Source organism: Marmota marmota, unplaced genomic scaffold (genome assembly GCF_001458135.2).
Source record: "Marmota marmota marmota unplaced genomic scaffold, marMar, whole genome shotgun sequence".
Taxonomy (NCBI): Eukaryota; Metazoa; Chordata; class Mammalia; order Rodentia; family Sciuridae; genus Marmota; species Marmota marmota.
Window position 1 is genome coordinate 44,012,751 of NW_025999842.1, and position 13,748 is coordinate 44,026,498.

A 13,748-nucleotide genomic window follows, 5' to 3' on the forward strand; every position below is an offset into this window, starting at 1 on the left:
TTATCTGGAGAAGAAAGAGGGTTTTGGATTGGAGATAGATTGGTAGAAAACAAAACACATGAAAAAAGAAAATAAATAAACAGAACTTTAGAAAAATCATTACAGCACCAAGCGCACTAACATACTCAAAATGCATTAGAAAGAAAGGAAAGTAAGTAAAATAAATTTTGAAGACAGAATAACTTATTGAAAAACACTAACCTACTGACCAAGGAAGCTCATTGAACCCCAAGTTGTATAAATTTAAAGAGATCTATAAACAAACATGTCATAGTATAAATGCTGAATGTCAAAAGTAAGGAGGAATTCTCCAAAGCAGCAAGCAGGAAACTAGGTCATGACTTAAAAGGAAATCTTAATAAAATTAACAGATGACTTCTCAGCAGAAACAATGGAAGATATTAAACAGTGGAATTACATTCAAATTTTCAAAGAAAAATGTATCAGCCAATAATCATATATCCATCAAAGCTATTTTTCAAATATTAAAATTAAATATGTTTCCAGATTTTTAAAAAATAGGTGTGGGAAAAATGGAGAATTTGAGATAGCAAATAGAACAAATGCTGATGGAAGTTCTTCAGACTGAAAATAAGTGAACCTAGGTAACTGCAAAGCACACACATATACACACACAAAAAAGCACAAATAAAGATAGGTAAATAATTATGAAAGACAGGATAAAGGCATATTTTTCTTTTTTATTTTAGCTGATTTAGAAAATAATTGAATAAGATAATATGTGATATAAGATATTGCTTAGCCTATACCATACATGAATGTAATATTTTTGTCAAGAAAAGAGGTAGTAGGATTAAATTTATATTGGAATTAGCAATGTATTATTGATTTTTCAATATTAATTGACATATAATAATACCATAAAAGGAGGGGAGACAATAGTGTTATAAAGAAAGATGGTGTTTCAAATCTCAGTGGAATCAGGCCATTGTATATCTACAGCTGATTGTGTGGTAGATTTTATCAGTTAAGATATATATGGTATATTCTACAGCAACTACAAAAAATGTCCCTCAAAAATATAATGAATGGGGCTGGGGATGTGGCTCAAGCAGTAGTGCGCTCGCCTGGCATGCATGCAGCCCGGGTTCGATCCTCAGCACCACATACAAACAAAGATGTTGTGTCCGCTGAAAACTAAAAAACAAATATTAAAAAATTCTCTCTCTCTCTCTCTTTAATATATATATATATATATATATATATATATATATATATAAAATGAAAAAGTCATTACATAATTTTAAATACTTCATTCACTTACTGCAAAGAAAGTATCAAAAGAAGAATAAAGTATTAAAAAGTTGTGGTAAATAATAAACCAAATTTAAAATGGCATATGTAATTTCGACTATATCAATAATAACATTAAATGTAGATAAATGAAACCACTTGATTAAAATGTAGAGACTGTCATACTGGTTAAAAACTGAAACAAGATCCAAGTATACACTGAATTATAGGAGATACACTTTACAGAGGAGTATGTCTTACATTATTATTCATAATAGCCAATGAGTAGGTACAGCTCAAATATAAACTGACAAATGGATAAACAAATATGCTATGTCTATCTGTATATTACTCAGTACAAAAAGGGATGATATATTGATCTATGCTATAACACAAGTGAGACTTTAAAATTCTATGCAAAATGAAATAAGCCAGTCATCAACTACTACATATTGTTGAAATCTATTTATATGAATTATCCAGACTTTGCAAATCTGTGGAAACATAAATTAGAAGTTCCTTAAGCCTGAGGGATAGATGGAAAGATAGAGGGAAGAGAGAGAGAGAGAGAGAGAGAGAGAGAGAGAGAGAGAGAGAAGAGAGAGAGAGAGAGAGATCTGACAGAGGGAATATATATATATATATATATATATATATATATATATATATATATATATATACACACATATACAGAGAGAGAGAGAGATCAGTACATAGTATGGAAGGTTTTGGTTTTTTTTGAAGTGATGAACATATTCTAAATTTGCTGTGGTGACGGTTGCATGCAGGTGAATGTACTAAAAAATTATATACTTTAAATGGGTACATTATATAGTATGTGAATTAAATATTAACAATGTTTTTTAAAATATTAAAAGTAAAAACTGAAAAGAATAGAGGAAGGAGCAGAGAAGTAAATTATCTGAAATCTGGAAATTCAAAAAGAGGACAGCACTAAACCACAACTTCCAATACTATTTTAACCAAAACTAAGAAATCCATTCTAGTTCCCCAGTAATAAAGAATAAGAAATTAATATCAGAATGGCATTGTATAAAATAAATAATCTATTATGTGCCTTTTTATATGTTATTGAAATTATAGAGTTTAAAAAATAAATTTGAAGGCACAAAGACAATACACAATATTTCATGGGCATATTTAGTAGAAGAACATAGTTAATGTCAGAGAGGAATTTCCTACCCCAGGCTTTATGTTTTCAAGTCCAGGCACCTCCAGAGTCAGACTACTTGTCTTCCTCTCCCCATCTAATCATTTCTCTCAAAGCAGGCTAAGCAAACCGGAAGTTAGTTATCTGGTGATTTGAAAGAGTTTTAATGGCTTTGCTCAGTCTATCTATCTGTGCCTCTCTGGCTCTCTGGCTCTCTCTCTCTCTCTCTTTCTTCAATTCTGCCTGTCTCAGAAACAATGGCTTTGTGCTATTCTTCTTGTGGTAAGTTTGTGGGAATGGGGGATTCTTGTGGGAATACCAGAACAGGGGAATGTTGGGAGGCATTGTGGTCAGATCTGAAGCATGTGGCTGTTTCACCCCTTTCTGTCTGACTTCAGTGCTTGTCTTGCACTTGGTCCTGGACTCAGCTGAGGAAAAGGATGTTGCTTATTGGGCCCCTTCAAAACCCTACAGTTGAAAACAAAGGGGCAGAGATTTACCTGCAATTTAGCAACACAAGCTTAACAGTTTTGTATCTTCAGAGGAACCAGAATTTTCTTTACATTCTAGTCATTGACACTCAACTTCTGTATTAAAAGTGACAAAGAAATAGCAAAATCAGGATTTACTTCTAGGTAAAGCAAATGAGGAGAGAAAACATGACCAGAACAAGAATTACCAGGGTCTTTAAATCTATTTGTTATGTCTGATTCACTAAACTCAGGATTACACATGTTGATATTTAGTATAATACTTCCAATATATCTGCTTGTCTAACGTACATTTCAATAATTTTTACAAAAAAAAGTAAAAATGAGATATAACTGAACTTTTTAGAAGTTCTGTTTTGAAAGAGGAAAATGGAGGACTTGAAAGAGCTCTTTCATGTTCAGTATTTCTGCTTGCAATTGCTTGAAAAGTGGTATTTTTCTATGTAAACATTTATAGAAACAATTGAGCAGAAAAGTTTCAAGCCCATATTGTGACAATGCCCTAGCTTTGTGTGTTGAAACTAAACCAAAAACCTCTGTATTTGTTCTACTTGATGTTTCATATATTGTCACACAGCACAAATTAGAAAACCCTTTAATATAATTCCCAATTGTTATGTTTAATGTTCTTTTTTTCACATGGGAAAGCTTGCAGAGGACATTCATGTGTACTTGCTTTGAGACAAGTGCATTGGCATAAACACAAAAGTGATGAGAAGGAGTGAAAACCAAGCATGGCTGCCAACATATTGTTTTAGGTAGTGCTTCTTAGAGAGTCTTTGGTGAAGGCAGTTGTTTAGCTTTAAATTTTTTTAAAGGTCTACTTTTAATAATTTTTTACATTTAAATTTTTGTTTTACTTCTAAAAATACAATTAAAATAATTAAAGGGGTTGAGGACGTAGCTTAGTGGTAAAGTGTGAACTGAACACACACAAGATCCTAGGTTCAGTCCCCAGCATAAATAAATAACACATTGAAAATAGACAGATATAAGTTCAAATTAATCTTAATTCAGTTCAATAGATGCAAAATTATTCTGTCAAATTGTATGAACATTTCTTAACTTTTGTTCTCAAATTTTATGCTTATATCATTATGGATATGTGTAACTGTTCATGAACCAGCACTGCTCCAAGCAGCACATTTAAAATATCACTGATCTAAAAGTCTCTAATTTACTTCTTTCTTACCTTTACCTTTACCTTGATAATAATACAGAAATATGCCTATGCAAGTCTTGCCTGCTTTGACCTTTGTATTTCTTCCTTTAAAACATTCAGCATGGTTTCCTTTTCCAGTTTTAGGTTATGCTCAGAATCTTCTTTGTGTTCATGTGGTAATACACTATTTCTCACATCAGATTTCAGGAGAAAAGTGGCCCTTCTTCTCTTACAATCTTTAGGTGGATGACTAGGCATCCCTGTGGTCAAACTGACCCAATAGCAGTATTCACAGTTGATATCATGGTTGTTCTATCTTCCTTCCCTCTTCCTCTCAGTTACCCTCCACCCTTAACAACTTATTCCCTTCCTCTCTTCTTCTTTAACATATAGTAAGTAGTTAAGTGTCACTATGTCACAGGAAGCAGACATCCCCCTTGAGATATGGAACACCCCAGCCCCTGTCCTCTTTGTGCTCTGTATCTACTAGGAATGCACTCATTGAGCACAAAACAACTTGGAAGAGAGATAAATTCTACAAAAGAGAAACAGGGGTTACTTTGACAAGGTTTACATGTATAGCAAGACCTACTAACTTACATATTTCATAGGACAAAAAAGGTTATGACTTTTTTTAAAGAAATAACTTATGTTTGATATGTACCATCTTTAAAGTGAAACTTCATCTTGTCAAAATAGTATTGTTAATTTTAAAAGTCTGAAATGAATGACTTATTGAAAATAATTTAATTTGACTGAATACAGGGATCTGAGAACAATAATTATTTTTTAAAAAGATCTCTCAGCCCAAAAGATTTTAAAAATCAGATTATAAATTAGATTCATACACATACATATTAGGATATTTTTCTTAATTTTCATTTAGAGATAAACATCTGTAACTCTTTTTATGTCATTATCATGACCTTTCCCATTAAAGTCATCTACTCTTATTAAATTAAAAGTCTTTATCGTTAATAATAATTTTGATGATGAACATACTGTCAATATTTGCTTTTTTTGCTGTCATGTGTCAATTTAGCTTACTAGTATAAAATTTTTGACAATCCTGTATTTTATTTAAAATTATTCTCTAATTAATGAAAAACATCAATTCAACTTTCACTTGCTTATGCTGATAAGGAAAACCGGGATGATTTTACACACATATGAAACAAACATCTTATGTTGTCCAATTATTCCAATGGGTACATAAAATGCAGACTCTTTTAAATTTTTGTCAAATGATTCCTGCCTGTAATGGTTTAGATGTAGTGTCCCCCAAAAGCTCACATGTGACATAATGTAAGGTTTGGAGGAGAAATGATTGGGTTACAGCGTTAACTAAATCAGTGAATTAATTCTTATGGTATTAACTGAGTGGTAATTGAAGGCAGATGGAATGTGACTGGAGGAAGTGGTTCTTTGGGGGCATGGCTATGGGGCATATATTTTGTATCTGGAAAGTGGAGCATCTGTCTCTCTGCTTACTGATCACCATGTGAACTGATTCCCTCTGCCACACTCTTCTGCCATGATATTCTGCCTCACCTCCAGCCTGGAGGAATAAAGCTGGCCTTCTATGGACTAAGAGCTCCGAAACCCCGAGCCCTCAAATATACTTTTCCTTCTCTACATTTGTGCTGGTCTGGTCATTTAGTCACAGTGGCAAAAATAAGCTAAAACACTGCCCTTAAATTCTTTCTGAATAAGTAGTAAAATTCAGTGATTGTTACGGATAGAATGTTTGTGTCCCCCACCCATGCTTCAAATTCTTATGTCAAAGTCCTAACTCCCAATATGATGGTATTACTAAGTGGGGCCTTTGGAAAATAATTTTGTTTAGATGAGGACATGAGAGTAGAGCTGCCATGCTGGGATTAGTGCCATTTTGAGAAGAGGAAGATACACAAGAGTTTCCTGTCCTTATCTGGTGAAGACACAGGAAGAAGATGACCTTCTTCAAAGAAAGAACAGGCCCTCACTAAGAACTGATCTGGCCAGCATGCTGATGTAGGACTTCCAGCCTCCAGAATTGTGATAAATAGATTTCCATTTGTGGCTCAAACCATAAAATATTGTTAGAGCAGCCCAAATTGACTAAGAAAGTTAACAGGAAAAGAAGAATGTTATCTATAAAACTACTGAAGAGTCTTGAATAAATGTTTTATAGCACAAAGTGACAAAATATATTTTTCTTTTTCTATTGAAAATAATCTACCCGGAAAACTGAATAGTTTCTCTTGACTAAATGAATTAGGTAGAGAAGAAGATAACAAGAAGCACAGAAAGATAAACACAAGCATACCAAGTGCCTCTGAGTTACAAAAAAAAAAAAAAGCTAGCAATTGTGTTTAATATGAGATTGCTATCACCCTGAAAGATGCAAAAGGTAAGCATCTATAAACATGTATGTGTGCATATTCATGTAGAATATATATTTTTGGAAAAACATAGACACATTTATGAATCAAGTTTCTAAGTGTTTTAAAATTCAATATTTGAACAGATGTTATGTACATCTTAAAAATTACTTATTAAAATAATGAAAACTTCTGTTAATTCTTATGAATATAGTGTTAGATTGCTGGAAAATTATTTTTGATACTGAATTCAGTTTGAAGAGTAATCCTTGCTTTTGTTGCAGAAGTCTAGAAAGAAAATCACCAAAAACAACCAATAGATGCTGATTTCCTCATTTACATCTCTGCTTACAAAAATCCTCAAGCCATCTCCCAGTTGATGAGTTTAATTTATTTTATAGAAAGTATTCTGGAATTACAATCCTAAGAATATAATGTTTAACCCTATTGATATTATATCCTTGATTTCTTTAAGACATATCCTATTGGGTGACAGAAAGTTTGTAAGAATAATTTTTTAAATTTATCCATGAGCAGAATTCAGAACATCAGGGTGTTTTCACATGTGAGGAAAGAGAACATCTTGAGTTTGCTGTACTATTGCTTATCACATAGAAGGGTCCTCAAATGGAATCCTGAAAAGAGCACATTTCACTTAGAAATAAGCCATTACATCATTAGCTCTTACACAAATGAGATGTGTTAAAAGTGGTGAAAATATGTAAAAAACATGTTGGCAATAAGGAACTAAATTTAAATGATTGAAAAATCATTTTTTTCCACTTTAGTACAAACATCTCACATTATTTAATATTTTTGTTTTTGCTGCATCCACTTTTCTGACTCTTGGGATTTCATTCTTAGTCTCTTCCCATATCTCATGTGCTTTGCTCTTCAGCTTTTTTGTCTCCTTTCTCCACATAACCTATAACAAATGCAGGTATTTTTTAAAAGAACCACAGCATTTTAAACCTACCTATAGAGCTGGTGAGATTGGGTCTAGAAACACCGAAAGGGAACACCCCAGCCTTTACCCCACATGCCTCTGAAGAATACAAGGCAACATAGCTGTGATGCAGGCTTGTAGAATTGGCTTTTCTAGAACAGAAAATTGGAGCATTCACAAACTCATAACTTAAAGGAGGAGTAAACATACAGAACCTAGAAAGGCTTGAAACCAGAGCAGTCATAACGCCATGGTTAGCAAACTCCATAGGCACATCTGGTAAGCAATTGTAGTCTGTGAACCCTGTAAAACTGTAAATGTGTCCTGTTGAGCATAAGGGCCCTTTATATTCGACATTGTATTGATCAGGCTCTTGCTCTTCTCTCTGGAGAGGCCCTTCGCCCTGCTCTGTAAACAGAGGAGGAAGTCAGAGGCTTGCTCTTGCATGCAGGCGGTTGGCAGCTCACCCTGAACTTGCTTTAGCCAGAGCACACTCAGGCGTCATGGTCAGTGGATATCTGGGAGCTTCAAAGGTGAGTCCACTGCTCAAAGGAAGACATTTCGATGACCCAAGATTCCTGGAAGATTTTATTTCAGTGGCTGGAAGGTTCTCACAAAGGCTCAAAAGCCCTCCAGCTGCCTGGAGAGTCTGGGAAATGCGTGCAGTGGGTCTCCAGACAAAGTTTTAGAAAGTTGCTAGCATCACAGATCCAACCCAGACTCTGCATCTTGATTTCACTAGAACAGATGTTATCTGCAAGCAATTAACATACTTGTCATCACCAGTGAAACAGATACGGAACTCTTCAGGTTGTTGTTTTTTTAATTTTTTTTATCGCACCCTAAAGAAAAGTGTTTGTGCACAAAGCAAAATTTTCACATTAATATTAAAACAATATTCAGTGAAGAAAGGTGCATGTATCATTTTTTCAGTTTTATTTAATTTTTTTAAAAAGATAACTATAATGATTTTTAGAAAACTCTTAGGAAATGAATGCCACAAACAATGTAAATATTGGTGATAGCTGCCTATTCAATTAAGGCAGTATCTATTTGTGATTATGTGCATCCTACTATATTGATTGACAGAATTTGCCATTTGATATATGTTTCTCTATTTCTAAAATTTCATATTACTTGATTTTATAGGTTTCTATGTAAAATAATGGAATTTAACTTACAATATTTCTGCAAATTTCAAGTAGTCAAATATTTATTAAAACATGCCCCGAAGGTTAGTATGAGTGAAAAGTTTGGTAAGATTCAATATGTAAATGTCCTAAATAATAAAACAAAAACAAAATAGCACTTTTAAGCTCTTAAATTGCTCAAATATGCACAAATAATATAACACCTTCATATTGTACAACTATAATATTGACATCAAATCATCTTTTTATAGGCTAACTCTATAAGATTACAGTCTTACTCATATACCTCAATACATCATAATTTTTGTTGCTCATGCATACACATACACTTTTTTAGATTAGCAACAACTGGAAGACCTGGTTTCTAGTATTTCCACCTCTAATCACAAACGTTTCTGTAGAGGTAAAATAAGGTTTTTTTATTTCATGTTCCTTTTAAGACAATTTGTATAATTTTAAGGCAATGTTTCTGCTGTAATGGACATTGTAAATGGTTTAAAATTGAAAATATAAATCTTGTAAGAACATACCATGATTGATATATTCATTGTCAACAGTAGTATTATATTGGAAGTGATACAAATATTTATGATTAATGAGAGGCAGATATGGAAGACTAGAAAACGCTGGGCTAGAATCTGATATTCTAGGTCACTCTCATACATCTACAATTTATGAACTGGTGACCTTGAAAAATGGCTTTAGTTTTTTTGTCCAGAAAAAGTCATTGAAGTTTTTCATCTAAAAATTATCTAAGTTTTTTCATTAGAAAAATAACAACTATTTTTTTTTTACCTAAACTGATTAATTAGCATTAATTAAAATAACATGTGAAAATACTTCATACATTATGGCTCATTATACAAATGAAGATAACCTTTTTAGTCATAGAAAACTGCACATAGCATTTACTCAATAACTACCCAGTGGAAGGTGTTATCACCCTCATTGTCTGATCACAGCTAAGGTATCCTATCATGTTTTCTACTTCTATCTAACAGGAAGTGTCCAATCAATGCAGCTTTAATGCTGGATAGATTGACTATTAATTTGTCTATTGATAACTCCCTTATGAATCATCCAGATGCCCAGGTGTGCTCAAGCTCTTCTCCCACCCTCATTTTTGATCTGTCCTTATGAGATCTTATGACCCTCCAGGTTCTGCAGAAATCTTTCACCAACTCCTTGTTGATGCAAAAGTCAAAGCTTTTTGTTTGTAATCTCCCCAGCATCCATTAGGAACTTTGCCTAAGAGAAGACTTCATTCAGAAGTTATTGTAGGTGAGGCACAGTAAGGAGAAAAGAAAAAGCTATGAGTATAATGTAATAGTGATAACAACAGCAATATTATTGGTTAACATGGGCTTGTTAATTATCAGAAACCTTGCTAATTAAGTCTTTGTATAGATTATCTTATTACTATGAAATAAATATTATTAGCATAATATTTAACTAGGATCTTAATCAAAAAGTGACTTATAGGTTACAATGAGAGGCCATCAAAAAGTTTTTAGACTATAGAGTGATTAGATTCACTTCTCTTAATATAAAAATGTGCCATGAAAGGTGAAAGGCGATTATTAATTTCCCCCTCTTCTCTTCATGATTAGTTTTTGTGACCACAAGATAATGAGCTCATCAGGGACAGCAGAAACTGTTAGTATGGTTCCTTAATTTTCATCCAGTGCTTAGCATCTACATATTGTAAATGCTTAAGTAGTATCCATTGAATTAATGGCTATATTGATTCTTGCTAATTTCTACGAATCTATACAATGATTTGGGCTACTGATCTTAAATATGATACTGGTTCCCATCTTTTAACTCCAGTAATTTTGTTCCACATTTCTTTTACTTTCCTAAAATTTTAATGAGAGAGCAAATTACATATATTCACAAGTACACATTTTTCATTTTGGCTTTACGGCAATGACTATGCCAAATGCCACAGTGGCTAGATGTCTTCATCTGTTAGGGCTGCTATAACAAAATACCATAGACTGGAAAGCTTATATACAACATAACTTTATTTTTCACAATCAGGAATATAAGAAGTTCCAGAAGATTTGATAGCTGGTGAAGGCTAGTTTTCTAATTCATAAATAGTGTCTCTAGCTATGTCCTCATGGTAGCAGTGCTTTTTAAAAAAAAATTAATAAGGTCACTATTTCTATTGATGAGGGTTTTGTCCTCATGACCTTAGTATTTTTCAAAGACCCTGCCTCCTAATACTGTCACATTAGTGGTTAAGTTTCCACATATAAACTTTGTAGGCACACAAACATTCAGACTATAGAATTGAAAAAGAGTGGAGTTGGGGGATATAGCCAGAGAGGTCAGACAGGAGGCCACAGAAATGAAAGGTGAAAGGAGCAGGAACCATCAGGGCAGAGTCTAGAGTAGCAAAGTAAAATGATGTCTCAGTTTCCCTGAGTACTGTAGAGGCACATTCTGCCCAAGGACTCCCCACTCTTTCTTTCCTTGATCATTAGGTTTTGTATTTGAGTCTTTTGTTCCCTACTGAGTCAATGATACCTAAATAATGACAGTCATATTCATTTTGTTGGATATAACTGACTAAGGATCTGATTGCTGTTGGAAGTAATGCATATAAACTAGAAATCTGTCCTTTTGTGTAATACAGAATTATATTCAACTTCAAAAAATAATTATACTCAAAAACTCAATGTTTTTTCACCATAGGCCACATCATACAATTTATAAAATATAATATTGTATCTAGCAGTTGCTCAATGTTAATTAAAATCAGGTTTTGCTATTAGAACAAATTGAGGCTAAATCTCAGCACCTTATCATGTAGTCATGCAGGCATACTGGACTGTAGTCTGCAGCTTCACTCAATATTCTGGAATGACAAAAGCTCTATTGTTTCATAGCAGCACCCTCTGAAGCATGTAGCATCCTTGATTGTTGGGAAAGAGGAAGATAAAAGGGATCACAGGTGAGATTTTCACCTCTTCAACCTAGAAGTGATATGTATACCTATCTCTGATTTTACTGGCCATGATTGGTCACATGTTAACTGTTGATTTGCAAAGGGCTAACAAATATGGGTGAGCAGAAGGGACTCAGTTGGGCATCACATATTCTGCCACTTATCCTTTTGGAAGAAGAGGAAACCTAAGACTTAGTTGATAGTAGAGGAACCCTATTCCTCTTTCAAGTTTATGCTTTTGTTTCATTTCTGCTTTTCTTTGGAGTCAGGGCACACCAAGTATTATACAGTCACTGGAAGCACCAGATGTATTTTTGTAGTTCCTGTTCATGTAGAATATTAAATAAATAGATGCTGTTCCTAATTAGGAATCTCCATTTCTTCCTACCTAATATGAAATGTATCAAGTCCTTTCCAAATTAGGGATTTTATTTGTTTGTTTTATTTCTCATGGTATTATAGTAGGGTTCTCTAAGAAGGATAGGCTTAGCATTGTTGATTGTCCCAAGTGTACTATTCATTTGGTGATTGATTGAAGCACAATTTCAAGAAATGTGAAAGCATCTTCCAATTTTTAAATAAGATGCAGTTGTGCTCCATTTCTCAAATGATATACTGTGTTGGCAGAGTATCTATATGGTGTCATCATTATTGTAATATCGAAGGTTCAGGCAAGTGTTCAGTTGTGTTTTCACTTATTTTGGAAAATTGAATTACATCAATAAACTTACCAGAAAAAGAAACATGGCTCAAATATTTTTTAAAAATATCTTTCACTTGAATTCAAATTGAACATCACTGTAAAATGTTCCTGGAGATGTTGAAAAACCAGCTGTAGCATGCTGTCAAAGGAATTATTGTATCAATTGGAAGGTGAAATTGAAGGACTTCTGTTTTCTTAGAATGCTCCATTCATTTCCACAGTTCTTTTGCTTTGGAGCTTAACCTATTTATAATCACTTCTCTCTTTCTTTTTTTCCTTCTTTTTTTTTTTTCTGTTTTAGAACATTGCGTCCTAAGTCAAAGCATGGAGCATTACCCCCTGCATTTAAAGAATACTTTGTAAACAGATAATCATGAATTTTGAATTACTCTGACAAATAAAAATTTTACTTTTAATTCTAGCAATGCAGTGACGTTCTTTCCAACTAACCTGCAACCAGATATTTTGTTAATTATAACAAACGATTCTTAGTCATAGATTTGCTCACTATAAAGTACTAATTACCAAAGATGAAAAGAACATAGAGCAATGAAAATCAAGCTTTAAGAAGTCCTGAAGAGCTGGGGATGTAGTTCAGTGGTAGAGTGCTGGCTTAGTATGCACAGGTCCTGGGTTCCATCTCAAGCACCACAAAAATATAAATCAGCTTGGTAATAATAACAATAACAGAGAATATCCAAGTCAGAGGCTAATTATATCACACTTGTAGATAAGGTTCAATATCTTTAAAAATATCAGTTTTCTCGAAATTGATACATGCTTTCAGCACAATTACAATAAAAACCTAAGCTGGATTTTTAAAAAGCTCGACGTTAGATTTTAAAATGCATAAAATTCAAGTGCCTAAGAATAGTCAAGATGTATATGAAAAGGTGAAATCATGTCAGGGGAATTGTCTTGCCAGACATTATTTATTATCATGACTTAGTACCGGGTTGAAATGACCAATAAAATAGAATAGAGAGTCCAAAAGTAGAGTTATTAATATATGGCAAAGAATACATGTCAGAGTAAACATTGAAAATGTCAGAGGAAGGAGGAACTGGGAAATACCTTTGCCAGACCAGCTGATTATACATATGGAAAAAATTAACTTGGAATGTTACCTCAAACCATATAGAAACACGAATTTTTGATGGACAAAAACCAGTATTTTTTAAATATTAAGCATAATGTGGGAAAGATTCTTTGTAGCATAGGATAAGATTTCCTAAGAAATTCATAAAATGGATTAACCATGAAGGAAAAGATGAAAACAGCAGAACATGATAAATTTATGGGCTTTGTCTCATAACCATTAGCGAAAAAATGTTAGCTATAGAACTCCTTACTAACAGTGTTATCTAAAATCTATAATTTACTAGAGTAATAAAAAAATAAACACAAAAATACTTCATAAGAAAAGAAACATCAATGGTTAATAAACAAAATATTTGTTGAATGTATTAGTAATAGTAATCAGGAAAAAATAAATTAATACCAGAATTAGGTACCATTTTACAGTTTCTAGAATGACAAAGGTAAGACTTT